This window comes from Nipponia nippon, unplaced genomic scaffold (assembly GCF_047370975.1).
Source record: "Nipponia nippon isolate SJK-2023a ecotype South Korea unplaced genomic scaffold, ASM4737097v1 scaffold_1, whole genome shotgun sequence".
Classification (NCBI taxonomy): Eukaryota; Metazoa; Chordata; class Aves; order Pelecaniformes; family Threskiornithidae; genus Nipponia; species Nipponia nippon.
Window position 1 is genome coordinate 53078088 of NW_028262290.1, and position 16240 is coordinate 53094327.

A 16240-nucleotide genomic window follows, 5' to 3' on the forward strand; every position below is an offset into this window, starting at 1 on the left:
TATTTTGTACTAAGTAAAGAGATTCTTACAATAAAGTCTTCATTTGTCAGAAATCAAATGATCACTATTGACTTCATGTGAGCTACTTTGCCTTAAAAAAACAGATGGTGTAATATTTTATACCATATCATAGACCTTTTTGCTAATAATTGTAGTGAAGCTAGAAACATGGTGCTGGAAGAGATGGGAAATGATCCTTTAGTCTGTGTTTTGCTTTGACCAAGTATCTTTGTAGTTTTTCTGATCTATGTCTGTAAAACCTCTTTCTAAAAATCTTTTGGATAAGGAGAATTTGCTGTCTGTGTAGATTTCATGTCCCATGGCTCACAGGATGTCCCTTCATGACTGGAAAGTTTTCTACGTGTTCTTTGTCTCTTATTAAATCATTTTCTCTCTTCTCCTGTGTGCTCAGGGCACAGAAAATGATTAAACACTCTTCTTTTTAAGACAATCTTTTGTTTACTGGCAGGCTGTTATCATATTGTCATCTCCCTACCTCTTTTCTTATCACCTCTCACTTGTTTTCACTGCCTGGACTAAACTATATGTAGTTCTTTTAATATAAGATACTGATTCACTTTCCTATTCAATAATGGAGCACTATCTACAATTTGTGAGTATTTTTTGCAGCTGCTATGCATCCACACTGTGGCAATTTCATATTGATTGTAAATCTTAACTCTACTTAGGAGTGTATTACCTGGGACAAATGTCAAATCCACTTACTAAAGTGGAGTTTTATCACATTACCCACTAGGCCGGTTACAGTGTTAAGACAAGGAAACTAGCTTGATTTGACATAATCTATACTTGATGAATCAGTAATTGGCCTTTAAAAAAAAAAATCTCAGTATTACATTGGTGTTTCTAAACTAACTGTTTTAGAGTCTTTTCATTTCCTATTTCATCACCATCTATCTCATTACTCAGATGAACTTCTTCAAAAGTCCCTGCCTCTTCCTTTTGTCGTCATACAAAACCCCCAAAATATCAACAACAAAACAGGTGCTCCAGTTGCACTGGTGATACTCTTCGTGTCTTCACCTATCCTTCATACAGATCAAAAATCATCTAATGGTTGAGAAATGTCTCCTACTAGTGCTTTAACTATGCTAAAGAGAACATTTCAATGTAATAACAGCACACATGTAGATGTTTGCAAATTGCTGTGCATTATGTGTGTACATTGGCCTCCCTAAAATTTGAGCTGCTCTCTTGGGACTTGTGTTCCAGGTATGCCCTTGTACTCTGAGGTATGTCTACATTAAAAAATGCCCACTGGTTTTGTCTCTCTGTCCTCTATCAGCTACTACTATATGTACTATGCTCAACTGCTCATCAAAAATCAAATTCTCAGACTAATCTCTCTCACAGAATAAAATCCCGTTGTAGTTGCCCCAATTGCTCACATAAGAAACAAGCTGCTCCGTCAAAATAAAAACAAACCAAAATAATTTCTTTAGATATATTTCCATTCCTTTTCATTACTGGTTCTTCTGACTGTATTTTAGTGGGAATCTATTTTTTTAATAGAAAAAGCATTGTACAACTCAAAAAGAAAAAGCTGCAAGGTAGTTCTTATTGCTATGCAGAAGTCATGCTATCAGAGTTGAATGTTACGTCCTGCTCTTCTTGCCTTAAAATATCATTATCGTGGGACTTAGTGCCTTTAAATTCATGGTCATGTTCCAGTTGCATGATTTCTTTTTTCCTGGTACCATCAAAAGCGAGGCTGTATTTGGGCAAAATGAAAAACAGACTAAAAACAATTTAAAAATTAAATGTTTTGTTTCTTATCAGAGTGAAAATCCAAGAGGAGAAAATCCCCATAAATGAATGGTGTCCTTTAATTTTGCTTTTTGAGAAATTAGGCGTACTTTGAAATATCATATAAAAAGTTAAAATAATTTTTTTTCCCAGGAATATGTAACACAGACATAAGAAGAACATTTTGGTTTTTAATCTTGATCCCTTAACATCTTAAGAAGCTTGATCATATAATTATTAGATAAATTTAGAATAAAATTGATTTCTGTTTCTAATACACATATTAAATTCAACAATCATTCTGAATATTTTTTCAGATTTTTCATAGCCAAAAAAATTTAAATACATTTTGAATTAAACTCTCAAATTGTTTCAGTTGTTCCAAATATGTATTTTGCTTTAAAAATATTTTAACTCTTATGCTTTTGCCCATTTTTTAAAGACTACTACATTAAATTCTATTGACATCATCTAATCAGTATTTGGAAAGAGCTGTTTATTATTATCTTTAGATAATTATAATTATCTTTAGAGAATTACTAAAAATGTAAAATTCTGATTTTTCAGTCTACAAAAGAAATGCTTAAATGTAGACATTTGAATTGTAAATAAATTGTAAATAAAGATAATCTCTGGCAAAAACTGGAGATGTTTGAATATTCTGGTTTGCAAAACCCAGCTCTTTCAGCAACATGAGTACTCTATCTAAATGTGGTAGCAAACCTTATTTGAGTGCTTTCTTCTCTTTAGCTCACACATAGAAAAGGAAATTGGATTCCAGTGAAGAGTTTACTGTAATATACAACCACGTACTCTTTCTCATAGAAATCTGTTTGTTCAGTGATGTTCTGGTTGTTTCCTACAGAATGACTCAGACTGATATAACAAATGAGACTCTTGCTGGTAAAGCGCCTACTCCATTCATCTGCGGAACTAGAGAGGGTAGTGTATGCTGGGAAGAGAAATGCAACCTTGTACATAATGTTATTAAAGAACACTCCAGTGACAACTGAATTGTCTTCCATAAAGTCACATTTTTCACAACAATTTTGTCCTCTTGTCTGGATGCCTCATTTGGGATGCCTGGGACCTGTGAAGTGGAGGTGCTGAACACTTCCATAGACTACTGGAAGAAGAGATGGAAACCTTCCCCTCAAGTCCCTCTCTGCCCTGATACCTGGTGTGACTTTAGGACTACCAGGTTTTCTGTCTCCATTTTTATTTTCATTCCCATTTGAAGTCAAAGCAGGTTTGTCACTGTAAAATTTCATGCAGAGTTGAAAGTACACTAGGACCTTCTGTGCAGCTCTGCTAGCAACCTTCTTTGGACACAGTATTTTTTCAGGGTGTCAGGTTTGATATTCTCAATATTTGCTTGCTTTCAAATATATCGTAAATATATGTTTGTACATAATGCTTTAATAAGTTCTTGTCTCTTCACAGTTTAAAATTTTATCAGAAGAGATTTTAGACAAACAATAAATAACTATTGAAGATACATGTCTGATCCTGTATATATGTGATTTCTATATCAGTAGGACTTTCCTCGAGAAATGCCCACTGAATGATTTGAAGCTATTTGCAGCTATATGCAGGGCTTCTGCACTTCTTTGAGGCCTGTAGCTTAAGGAGCAGGCCATAACATTATGAGACTGTACAGAAGAGCTTAGCTCCATTCAACAAAATAGCTAAACATCAGAACTGGATTTTTTTCACCAGTTCTGAAATAAAACACCTCCTGATGAAATATGAAATTCTGTTAAGAATCCCCATGTCATTTAAAATAAAAATTCTTTTGTTGTCTGGGAGCAAAGTGAACTTTTTTTTTTTTTGCCAAAAGTCAGAAAACTAAAAAAACCCTGCAAAAAATTTTCTCATGGAATTTTTTTTAGTGGAGGAATAATTGTAGCCTGCTCTCTTCAACGGATGTGCAGAGGGAGAAGGTAAATTTAAAGGATACCAGAGTTCCTTCCAAATGACTGAAAGAACCTTGCTGCTGAACTTTCTATCAGGCAGCTTATGCCTGTCTGTGTTTTCATAGTTTTTCATTTCTCAGAAGCAATTGGACAAAATTATCTCCTATGCTATGGTTTCAGATTTCCTTGCCACCTAGGTGTTGCAGCTTCAGGTTTGCTCTAATGGGCCTCCTGCCCTTTTCATTTGACCATATTCCTTGGAAGAGGAAAGCTAACACATTCCCTTGAAGGAAATAAACTGTACTAACATGCTAAGGAATATGCTCCCTGCCTGCCATCCTCTTCAGGCCCTTCTTATACATAGGCGTTTCCTTCTTTTTTAAAAGAAAAAGAACCCCTTGTGAAAGTATTTTCTTCATGAATATACAGATTGCTTCTGTCTTCTTTGAATACTAAACAATTTAAAAAAATCAAAACCTATATACATCATTTTGTATTTTACTGTAACTTCTGCATAATTTTTCACACGGCTTGCATTCTGCCATGTTACATTTTTATGGTTTATGAAAATTTCCGTCTCTTTTCACTGTAATTGAGAAAGTAATGTCAAAGAGAACTAAAAGGCTTGCAAAGAGAAATGAATGAATGTATAAAAATCAAGAGTCTGTTCCATGAGCTAGTGTAAACACACATAGTCCCTTTCAGAACCACCATGCCTTTTCACTCCTATGAAAAGTTATCACACCAAAGCACTGATGGATCATAATTCAAATTCAGAACTGTGCACATTCTGAGTTTTCTTTTCAACTCCCTAGGGCTCAGATAGGGAATGGGTAGGATAGGATAGAATGGGTGGCTAACATTTTTAAAGGTTTGTAAAATACTCAGAAAAATACTAACCTTCAGATCCCAGCTGGGATTTAAACACAAAAAGAGTTGAGCAAGGTCATAAGAACAGGAGCTTTTTGCAATATTATCATTTTATATCCAAGAGAGAAGAAAACATGGTTGAACTTAAAGCTGTGTATTTATCTGCGGCTCTTCATGCGGTGACCTATGGTCATTAAGAGAATGGGAAGACTGCAGGACACACAGATCATCAAAAGATAATTTGTGTTTTCTTTGAAAGTTCCTGAAGTCTCTATTTTCTACATGTATCTCAGCAGCCCACCTTGCTAATTTTAAATGATATTACTTCATTTCCTTGCAAGCTAATAGCAAATTTAGACCTTGAATACTGCTGTCAGTTCTTCACCCTCCACTGCGTCCGCTGTTCTGTCTTCTCCTCATTCCTCTTATGTATTTTCCACCTACTCTTTTTCCACCTCCTCATCCCTGAATTTCACTGTCACCAAATATTGCCTGTGAGCAATTGTTGAAGAGTTTAATGTTCATACAACTTCTTCAGTTTGTTGTTGTTAGAGTATGAACAGACTGGTAGGACCTTCTCTAGACAGTGCACATTTATTTTGATTTCTAAAAATATGTAATTTCAAAAGTACTTATTTTATAATCTACAGCTTTGCTGGTTTTTGTATGTGAACAACAGAATTTCTTCAAAAAGCAGAGAGCATCAATTATTTATTTCCAAGTGTTTCTTTTTCCTTTTTGTCTCCTTGTGCCTCTGTATTTTTCTTCAAAGTGTCCATAGGCTTAATTTCTCTGAGGTCAGAAAAGTCCAGAAATTTGTACAGTTTGAGGAGAGCAGTAAGAGTAGCAGTGATTTCCAGAACAACTAAAGCAGATTGCAGCACATGCAAGTGACTCTTTGGGGTAGAAGAAAAAGAAAAAAGCAATATATTTGTTTAAAATTACAATGGGCTGCTTTCAGTTCATTCTTATTTTGGCTAGAAGAATATATTAATCACTGTCAAAGAGACAAGTGAAGCTTGTAGGAATTGAGTCTTTCTCTTTCCTTTGAGTAGACGTATGAAGACAAATAACTTAAGGAAACTGAGTAACTGTAATGGTTTTTCTTGTATAAGATTTCCTTTGCACACAGAGGATAAAACTCAGAGTTAAGAAGTTTACCTCAGAGTTTTTAACAGATATTATCATATGCAGTTTCTGGCAAAATGCACTATTTCATAGTTGTATTGACTTTAACCAGCCATACTGAACTTCAGCCTTTCCATTGACTTGCTTTATGGGAGGTATTAATTATGCTAACAAGGTGTTGTTCCTACAATGATGAAATGAAGGCAGCTTTTGTGAAGCAGAAGGAAATGTGACAATGTTTTTGCCACCATAATTTTTTGTAAATGCAATGGGAAGGGTTTACATATGGGTGGCTGCTCTCCTTTCGTTTAATTTAAGCTGACACAGACACCTACCATGTAGGTGACACAGACACTGTAATCCAGTATTAGGAACCTAGAAAGGAACAACGACAAACATGTAAGCATTGTTAATCCATCACCTCTACCACAGATAACTGCCAACAAACGCCATTGTGTTTTCTTGCTGTCTATGCTATTTCTTCAGCAACATTTATTTTAACTGAGTGATTCCAATAATTCCAAGAATATCAACATTGCTTTTCACCAAAGTATTTAAAGCAATAACTAACCTGCTCTCCTGAACATACAGGATTTTTTCAAAGGTTAGCCAGGAGATGATGATGTCTGGGACTAGATACAACCATATTTCAAACAAGGGACCTGCATTTAGCATCACATTATGTTTGCTGTACAATAAGTCAGTTGACCTCAGTGACTGTAAACAAGGTGATAGTCAAGAAAAAGATGATATCAGAGAACACAAGGTAAGCCTCATATATAACCTTTAACTTGTAACCTTTATTTCTCAGACAATTTTTCTCAAAAAAAGGAAAGAATTAGTTTTATGGAATTTTTTTTTTAATTGAGTCAGAGAAAAAACATAAATGCTTCTGAAAGACTTCTTGATTTTTTGAGGTTTGAGGGTTTTTTAAAAATTCTAAAGACTCCGGAGCAGTAAAATAAAATTTTAAAGTTCGCCCCCCCTTGATCCCTTCCTACAAAAATAGAACTGCTTGCAAAAATAACAGCAAATAAAGAACTTATACTTACTTTAAGTTATGGGTACCTAGAAAGAAGAATTTACAGTAAAAGTTCGTTAAAAAGATAAAATCTGTGTACGAGAGGTTGAAAATAGGCTGTAATTGCTGCTAGGGAAGATGACTTATGCGTAGTCTCTGCTGAGAGCTCTGGATATTTCTGGCTCAATTTCTGGTTTCAGTCCCAAATGGGCAGACTCAAAACAAATGTGTCAATTAAATGCTTAAACAAAATTTCAGCTTTGTCCTTATGCAAACTTCTGCCCTAACTTTGTCAGCAGACAGAAAATACAAACTGCACTGTACCTCTCCTTGCATTTGAAGAAGGGGAAGACAGAGATTTACAAAGGTCATATGGCTGAGCACCTAGCTGTGGTCCCTTGCTTCAAAACTCTTACCAAGCTGGTTCATGAAAAATGTCCTTCAGCTCCCCAGTCTCTTTATGGATACGAGATTGAGGTTATATTTTCTTACTTATGGTATGAAAACCATAGCGTGTCTTAGCATGTATGGTATGAAAACTGTAGCATGTCATAACTTGTTTCATTGGATCTAAGTTTTGATCCTTCATTTTACATGAACGGCAAACTGCGTGTTCTTTTATTGTATTTTCATTTTAGTCACACTAGTTTTAATAACTCAGTCAAACATATGTGCTGTCTATTTTTGGAAATGGGCAGCTGGATTATCTAGGGGTGTCAATTACTTAACAGTCAAGAAATTATAAACAGTGATTAATTAGGTCTGGTATTTAAAGAAAAAACCGATTAAAGTACAAAGCATTAAAATTAATACAGTCTTCATTTTTTTTACTATCTGGTTGCAATAATAGAGAATATATGTATCATACTTCACAAAATATGGAGGGAGACTGGGAAACATCTATTTGATAGATCACAGCTCACTTTCATATAGGAAGAAAATGAATGAATGAATGTATGAAGGAATGAATGAATTAAAAATTCATCTTTCCATGCATACGTTTGTATGCATATTTGTGTGTCTGTGCACACGCGCATGTGTGTGCACGCATGTGTATAAATATATTTATATATGAAAGAACTCCCCTGTCATCATAGATCAAATGTGGCCTGAAATGTCAATGTAGATGTGAAGAAATGATCTTAATCAAAATGAATCAAAAGAGAAGGAATCTTAGAAGAAAAGTCTACCTACCATCGAGGCAACAAAACATTCGGGATTGCTAGCAAACCTTATTGCTGATTCCTGCAGTCAGGAAAGGTGCCTGGGTCAGAGAAGAGGGCTGCCTGCAAGCCCTGATGAGGCTGGGGGTCGAGGGGCTGCATCGCTGCTACCCCATCACATAGATTTCACTGTCCCAGTCTATGACTGTGCATTCATAACAAGCTTATGAAGCTTTGATGACATATTTCTGGGGATTGCTTAGTGCAACTGCTATTGGTAATCATAGGTGATCTTTAGACATATGGACTTAATCACTTTGTTATTCGTAACAGTACTGTGCTTTTTCCTGTATTTCATCATGTACTTTTTTGACTATAGTTTTCTTGGAACATCTACAGGTTGCTTGCTAACAGATTTTAAGTTCTTCATGAGCCATGGCAGAACAGGCCTTCAGGTAAATGTTCAGCTATGGAAGAAAGAGTAGGAAATAAGACCAATTAGCTGTCACCAGTAGAGGTCAACACTGCTGTTTCCCCATTACGGGATACAGCCCTCAGGCCAGGAGCTAGTCATGGAAGAGGGATTTATTTCTGCTACTCTGCTCCAAGGGTTCACATTCAAAGGGAGAGCGGCGTGTGCTCTCTGCTCAACTGCAGAGCTTGGTGCCATCGTTGTACTCTTACACACCTTAAACTCCCTCGTGTCTTGCAGTATGTGGCAGGCACCTATTATCAAGGGATACACACCCTTGCAGACCCATCTCTCCTAACCTTTGCTAAACAAAAAAAAATCCAATTCTGCTGTGAAAATAGTATGGATCCTTACCTGAAGTACCATATATTTAAATGAAAACATCATGGTTACTTATTATCAGTAAAATAATAACTGCAGACATACATATTTGCTTACAACTCTGGAAGGTGTTTGTGAGATGTGTTTATTTTCATTGATAGACAAGAGAGAAGAAACTTCTTTGGAAGATTAGATGCAATTCTAGGATTTTTTTTTCTTTTCAGTTGTTTTTTTTTCTCTAGATAATCTTATCTTCCTGAATCCCATGGTCATGTGAGTTACTGTTACAATGGGTCATGTCAGCAACACCCTTTATTTTAGCTTTTAAAAAAGTCTTGTTACCGTGGCAACTGCTGTATCACCTCTTTGAAATAACATGCACAATATAGAATTTGATCTTTTGCACTGTAGAATGTTCAAGGGAAAAATGTTCAGTGTTAAGCACTTTCTTTTTTTCCAAATTTTAATGAGGTTTGAATGATATTTTTAATGATTTGTCTATCTGCTTTTCCCATTTAAAATACTTTTATAAAGAAAACAAATGAGTGCACCAACATGTACATCCATCCCTACTGACCCCTTCAGTTAGTGACAGAACTGACAGTACACGTTATTTTCCATACAAATATTATAAAAGTTATATCAATGATTTGTTTCAGTCATTGCATTCCGCTTACTCCATTTTCCTCAAATAGCTCAGACAATAGAGTCATTAAGCTAAGGCAGACAGAAAGGTTTTCCTTCAGCTCACATTTATCTGAATTATTTTATTCAAAAATTCATAGATTTTAAGACCAGAAATGGCCATTGTGATTATCTAGTCTGAAGTCTTGCACAACACAAATCACAGAATTTCACCCATCAGTCGCTAACAGCAAGCCACAAATATGTTGCTGAACTTTAGGAACGTATCCTTGCTAACCACCTTTGTGCAGCAAATGCAAGCAAACATCCAGACGGGGATCAGCTTTTATTGCTGCCAGGGTGAAGGCAAAATATGTATCCCATATTTTGTGTGCTTTGCCTTGTCCTGGACCTTCTCAGGCCTGGCCTTTGGAGCAAATTATTGTGTCGTGATTATGTGTTTCAGCTTCTGAGGGGCACATAACTTTTCTGACCTCTAAGTGTCCTGGGGATAGAGGTTGACAATGCCTCAACAACAACAAAATAGATTTTTCAATCAAAAATTTGCATTTTTAAAAACAAAATGAAAAGTCAAGCAAAGCGTTTTGTTCAATCATTCATGATTCTTCCATTCCTGTTCCTGGATTTGCCACTGGTGCAACCCTTCCCTCCCCCAGCACACGCTCCCAGTTCTTTGCCCAATTCTGTTTGCCCTTAAACCTCATTGATTTCCTATCAGTCGTTAACCTGCTAGTTATGCCTTTCAAAATCTCTGCAGACTGTACAAGCCATCTAGAAATTAACCTACTAAGCTGATGTTGGTAATTTCAAACTAGTAAGATTTATCAAGATGGCAAAGACATGTTTCTTTAGTAGTATATAACCCTTTTCTTTCTTAGTTGAGTCAGAAATCTGGCAACAATATTTGTTGAGCCTGCATAAAGTAATGAGCACTTTATTGCAAATGATTGTGGTCAGATTTCAAAGGAGAGATTGCTGGCATAGCAAATATTATAAAAAAATGTTTCAGCGAAATCTTCTGCCCTGATTTTTCTTTGAAAAGTGAAAATCCAGTAATTTTTCTATTAACTCCTTTGGAACATTTTTTCCCTATCTATGAGACTTTTTTTTTTTTCCTCTCATTTTTACTAAAGAATTTTGAAAAGAAATGGGATTTGTATTAACAAATTTGCATTATTAGTATTATTTGCAAGTTTGCAGATGACACCAAGCTGAGTGGTGCAGTCGACACGCCTGAGGGACAGGATGCCATCCAGAGGGACCTGGATAAGCTGGAGAGGTGGGCCTGTGTGAACTTCATGTGGTTCACCAAGGACAAGCTCAGGGTCCTGCAGTTGGGTCGAGGCAATCCCCAATATCAGTACAGGCTGGGGGAGGAAGGGATTGAGAGCAGCCCTGCAGAGAAGGACTTGAGGGTACTGATAGACGAAAAGCGGGACATAAGGCAGCAATGTGCTCTTGCAGCCCAGAAGGCCAACTGTATCCTGGGCTGCATCAAAAGAAGCGTGGCCAGCAGGTTGAGGGAGGTGATTCTGCCCCTCTACTCTGCTCTGGTGAGACCCCACCTGTAGTACTGCGTCCAGCTCTGGGGTCCTCAGTACAAGAAGGACATGGACCTGTTGGAGAGGGTCCAGAGGAGGGACACAAAAATGATCAGAGGGCTGGAGCACCTCTCTTATGAGGAAAGGTTGAAAGAGCTGGGGTTGTTCAGCCTGGAGAAGAGAAGGCTGCAGGATGACCTTATTGCAGCCTTTCAGTACTTAAAGGGAGCGTATGAGAAAGATGGGGACAGACTTTTTAGCAGGGCCAGTAGTGATAGGACAAGGGGTAATGGTTTTAAACTAGAGGGTAGATTCAGACTGCATATAAGGAAGAAATTTTTTACTGTGAGGGCGGTGAAACACTGGAACAGGTGTCCCAGAGAGGTGATAGATGCCCCATCCTTGGAAACATTCAAGGACAAGCTGGATGGAGCTCTGAGCAACCTAATCTAGTTGTAGATGTCCCTGCTCATTGCAGGGGGGATGGACTAGATGACCTTTAAATGTCCCTTCCATCCCAAAGCATTCTATGATTCTATGATTATTTGCATGCATCACACAAAAAGATTGGTTTTAAATCTTTTTCCTCTGACAGGTAGCATAAGTCTGCTGAATTCAATGAAGCTACACAGTTGGAGATCCAAGGTAAATGAGAAGAAATCCAGCTGTTTCTATGAAATTTGAAAACACTGGGGTTTTTTTGTACATTTTAAAACATTACTTCTATAGATTTAAATAGTTTTTATATATTAGAGAAGGGAAATAAAAGAAAAATGCCTCTTCATTGCTTCAAGCCTGGGTTTTCTAAACCTGCTTGAAGCAGTTAAGGGTGATCTTAATGCTAGTAAGAAATACACATCTTTAAGAATTGTTTTGCTGGGCTGCATGGATAATTATGGCAATTTTGCGAAAACTTACACTATATAAAAAGGACAAACATGGCACTCAGTTAATTTGTGCTTGGGCAAAGTGACTTTTCCACTTGTTTCAAGCAATGAAACAAGAGAGAGAAAGTGCACTGTGCTGGCATGGTAGGAGACAAACAAATCCCTGATAAAGGAAAATACTGAAACAAGCCAAGTCACATTGCTTCTCCTCTCCAAATTGTTGAAAAATGTATCGCATGCCTGATATTACAAACTCTGTCTGAGCTTCCCAGGAGGTAGGACTGGTTTTTTACTAATAAGTGAAAAATGCAGCCTGGAATTGTCCAAGTTCATAAAGTTCTCTTCTCAGGAGTGTTTTCTCAGCACTGTTAGACCCCTACAATGACCAGCCAAAATTCCTCTAGTTTCAAACTCCATAAAAATGAACAGATATTAAGTTAACTGCTGTAATCCCAATACAGGATCATGATCATAAAGTTTTTACTCCCCCATTCCTCCAAAAATGGAATTTTCAATTTTGATAAATACATATTAAAGAATATAATATATATGCCTTTTTTTCCCCATTTTGAAGAAAGCATTGTTTTAATTTATGACTTGTTTTCTACTCTTCTGGGGGCAAGGGGTTATGAAATCACATTTGTGTTTGCAAAATTATATATTTTAAACAAACACTTTTTCTGGAGTTGCATTTTTAGAAGTTAATATCCCATTTGTCTGCTCCGTGCATCTCCCCCATGCGAGGTATAGACAACTTGGGAACAGTCCACTCATTGGATTCGCTTGGAATACAGATTTCATGTCATCTAAGAGGTCTTTGCATGTACCTCAGAAGAAAATACATGGTTAAGATCATGAATTATATTTATCAGCAACATATTACTTTGCTCACCTCTTTACGTGTAGAGAAAACCACCTGCTATAACCAGTGAAAGGCAGTTCATATTTCAGTGAAATCTGCCATCCGTCATACATTTCCCAGTAACCACTGGACACTGGGCAGTGGAATGGCATTTAACCATGCTGTGGATGTCTGTCCTGGTGGGCAAAATGCTAGGAACTCCAACATGAAATTTAGCCAAGTTGCTGGGCTGCATACTAAGTTAATGTGCTAGGATTTTCTCCAGTAAACATGCATTACATATTTTCATTTACATCTTTATTTTACATCTTACTTGCAGGGTACTGTGCCTGGCACCATAAAGCCTAGTATCACTGCCTAGGATTGTGCCCTTAGAAAAATCCTTTCTTGACTGTCCCTTCAACACTGCCTGGATGAAAGCTGAAATGTTGCTTAGCTAACCAAATACTGATAGTGTATGGTTATGCTTACGATAGGTACATAGCTAAAGAGAGCAGCATGATTCAGGAGAGCCGAGTATTTAAAATGATCCAGCACCTGGATTTCAAATTTGGCATCTCTCTGTTTCTGTCTTAGGTCTAGTTAATTTTGAAATCTATTGTACCATTTTCTGGAGTATAATAAACAAATTAAATAATACCAGGGCTGTCAAATGTCTTCATGTGTGAATGCTGTAATAAAAGGCAACCTCTTTTAATCAAATAAAAAAATAAAAATATGCATTCATAGAAGGGACATATAAGTATAGAGATAAAATAGCACAAAGCATTACATAAAGTGCAAAATGTCAAAACATATTTCATAACAACCTTATTATTTCATAATAACCTTAGCAGCTGCAGTCCTTTTTAATCTACAGTTTAAAGCAGACTTTATTATAAGTAGAAAGAGATTATTTTTCTCATTAACATTAAAAATTAGTAGAACAAAACATTTGGATGTTTCCTGCACATTTCTTGCATGAGCATCAGAAAGAACTATTTTCACTCAAAAGCAGGAAGAGATTAAGGAGCCTACAATGTCTGTCGTGTTTCTTTGTCACAGCTATGACATTTTTCCATGTATTAAGTACATTTTGCTTTGGAACCTGGCTGCCCCAAATTAAATGTAGTCACTTTTACGTTTTTGAGCTTTCCTAGTTCTTCAGACCCAGAACTTCCGAGGAAGAAGGTTGTGCAAAGCCTTGCCACAGCAGCAAATTTTGAAACTGAGCAATATGAGGAAGCCTAATAGGCAGGGGAACTGGATTTGGGTGATGTGTGAAAGGAAGAAAAGGGAATTGGAGTGGCAGGAGGTGAGAATTCCTTAGGCCGATTTTAGGAGATTCAAGATCCTGACAAAAAAATGGAGGGGACAGGTACTGCTGGCAGTGGTAGCACAAAGACAGCAGTGTTAGGATGTCACTGCTCTTGGGCAGCTTTGATGAGGTTCCCGTGCTGGGGCTGCCCCTTGCTGCTGAGGGTGTGATTGTCCAAGTGTTTGGTAATGAGATAGTCTGAATTTCTGTCTCCTGGAGAATGTGAGTTTGAAGTCAGAGGCCAGGGAGACAAGGACCGATCTCCTGTAGAAAGGTGGGGTGCTGTGGCACCCTCCCACCCCAGCACCCCCTGGGTTCCCATCCTCATGCCTCCCCAGGGAGTGTGTTCTATGGGTAGCTGGTGTGCAGCTCAGGAGGGCTTGAAAACTATGCACTCTGGGATGGGAATAATGAAACCTGGTGGTGGATAGAATGATAATGGGGTTTGAATATGTGTTTTTGTTCCTGAGGTTCCCAGGGACAGGTTCTATTTAATTAATAAGCTCATGGGATCCAGATCCCTTATAATGTCTTCATTTTTGGAAGTGGCATGACTTTGACTCAAGCATGAACACAGAAAAAGAGTTGCGCTGTTGTATTTGGATATGTAGGAAATGTCAGTGTGGCATAATGTAGTGTGGTATAAGGATTTCAGAAATAGCTTGCCTTGCTGAAGCAATCTTGCTGCCTTCATTTGGTACTCCACATGGGCTGATTTACATTTCTTCTTAGACAGTGAGGGATTTGAAGAGTAATGGGGAAAACTGCAATACCTGAAAGAAGCATAAGTGATAGGAACAATCTTAGATCCTCTAGTATGGTAGCCAAACATCTCAAAAGCAGATGATGCATTGTTAAACAACAGATTTGGATATTTCAGGAAATGCAAAATACCAAGGGCATATAGAAAGCCATTGTCAAAGCAAATATAGGTCAATAAGATGGGTGTCATAGATAATTAGAGATGGCTGCATTTGAGTTGGAGGTTCTTCTACCCACACATAGTATTTAAGGACAAGCGGAGGTAAATGACACTGAAATCAAAATAAATGGCTGAAACCTGTTTTCTATTAAAACAACAGCAAAACTTCTCTTTGCTGCAGTGATAAAAGATTTGTTACAAAAGGAAATAAGCTGATTTGTATAGCCATGGAGAACTATATAGACTTGGTTACTGTATTCACAGGAACACAAACCTCAGCTGACTAATAAAGAAAATATTAGGATCAGGGAATAACAGAAACAGAAATCTGGATAAGGGCCAAAACCAGAAGCCCCTTAGTGGAAATATTATCCAGGATGAGGGATATTCTTTTTTTTTTTAGAAACATTCAGGGCTCTGAAATAAAAAAGAGAAAGAAAAGATCATTCAATGCAAAAACTGAGGACCAACACAAAAGAAGGAAAATTAACTTTAAATTGAAACTTCAGGGCCTAAAAGGCTTTTCTATGTCTCTCTAAACTAATATTCTAGAAAAACACTGTAGACAGTATTACAGCAATTATATTCCCACCACCCATCTGAAAACCACACTGACAGCAAGGCATCAAGAATCCTTATTGTAAAATAAAGAGGATAAACACTTCTTCCTTATTGCTTTGTTGTTCCAAAGGGCTATGAAGACACACACTATTGGACAAAATTACATTTACTACTACTCCTCAATCTGTATTAGTCCAAAGTCACATGTAGCATCTCCTTCCATGAAGTGAAGGGAAAAGAGAAATCCAATATATCTCTTTCTGAAATGCCATTGAGAAAATTGCTGAAAAAAGTCCATGCTTTCCAAAATTTTGTACGCCTTCTTTGTCATGGCAAGCAGTTTCTTCTTTGTCTGAGACCATGTTGCCAACCAGTGTTGGTTTCTAAGACCAAATCTTATTCTAAGGTATTATAGGAAGTCTGTGAAAGTCTTCAGTTGAACAGCCACTTGCTGGGTGGCTATGATCATATCTAGTAAGTAAATGACAAATAAATGAGGTGTCATTTTTAGTCTGGGAGACTGCAAAGTTAAGCTACAGCAGATAGCTAAACAGCCGATGCAATTATACCCATTGCATAATCTAAGAAAAGCTTCTGGATTTAGTTTCTCTCTGAGTGTTGGTGTCTCTGGTTTATGCTTTTAATGTGAAGTACTCAGTTCCCAATGAGATCCTGTGACAGGCATTTGAAATTCCCAGGACTATTTCCAATCTACCTAGAGGAATCCCATTTTGGGGTCATGAATATAGGCTCTCTCTGAAGACGAGCTTTGGTGTGGTTGCTTAGGAACCAGACAAAGGGATTCAAGGGAGAAAGAAGGTGTAATGGTAATGAATGAAAATATAATCTGTGACAACATCTGACACA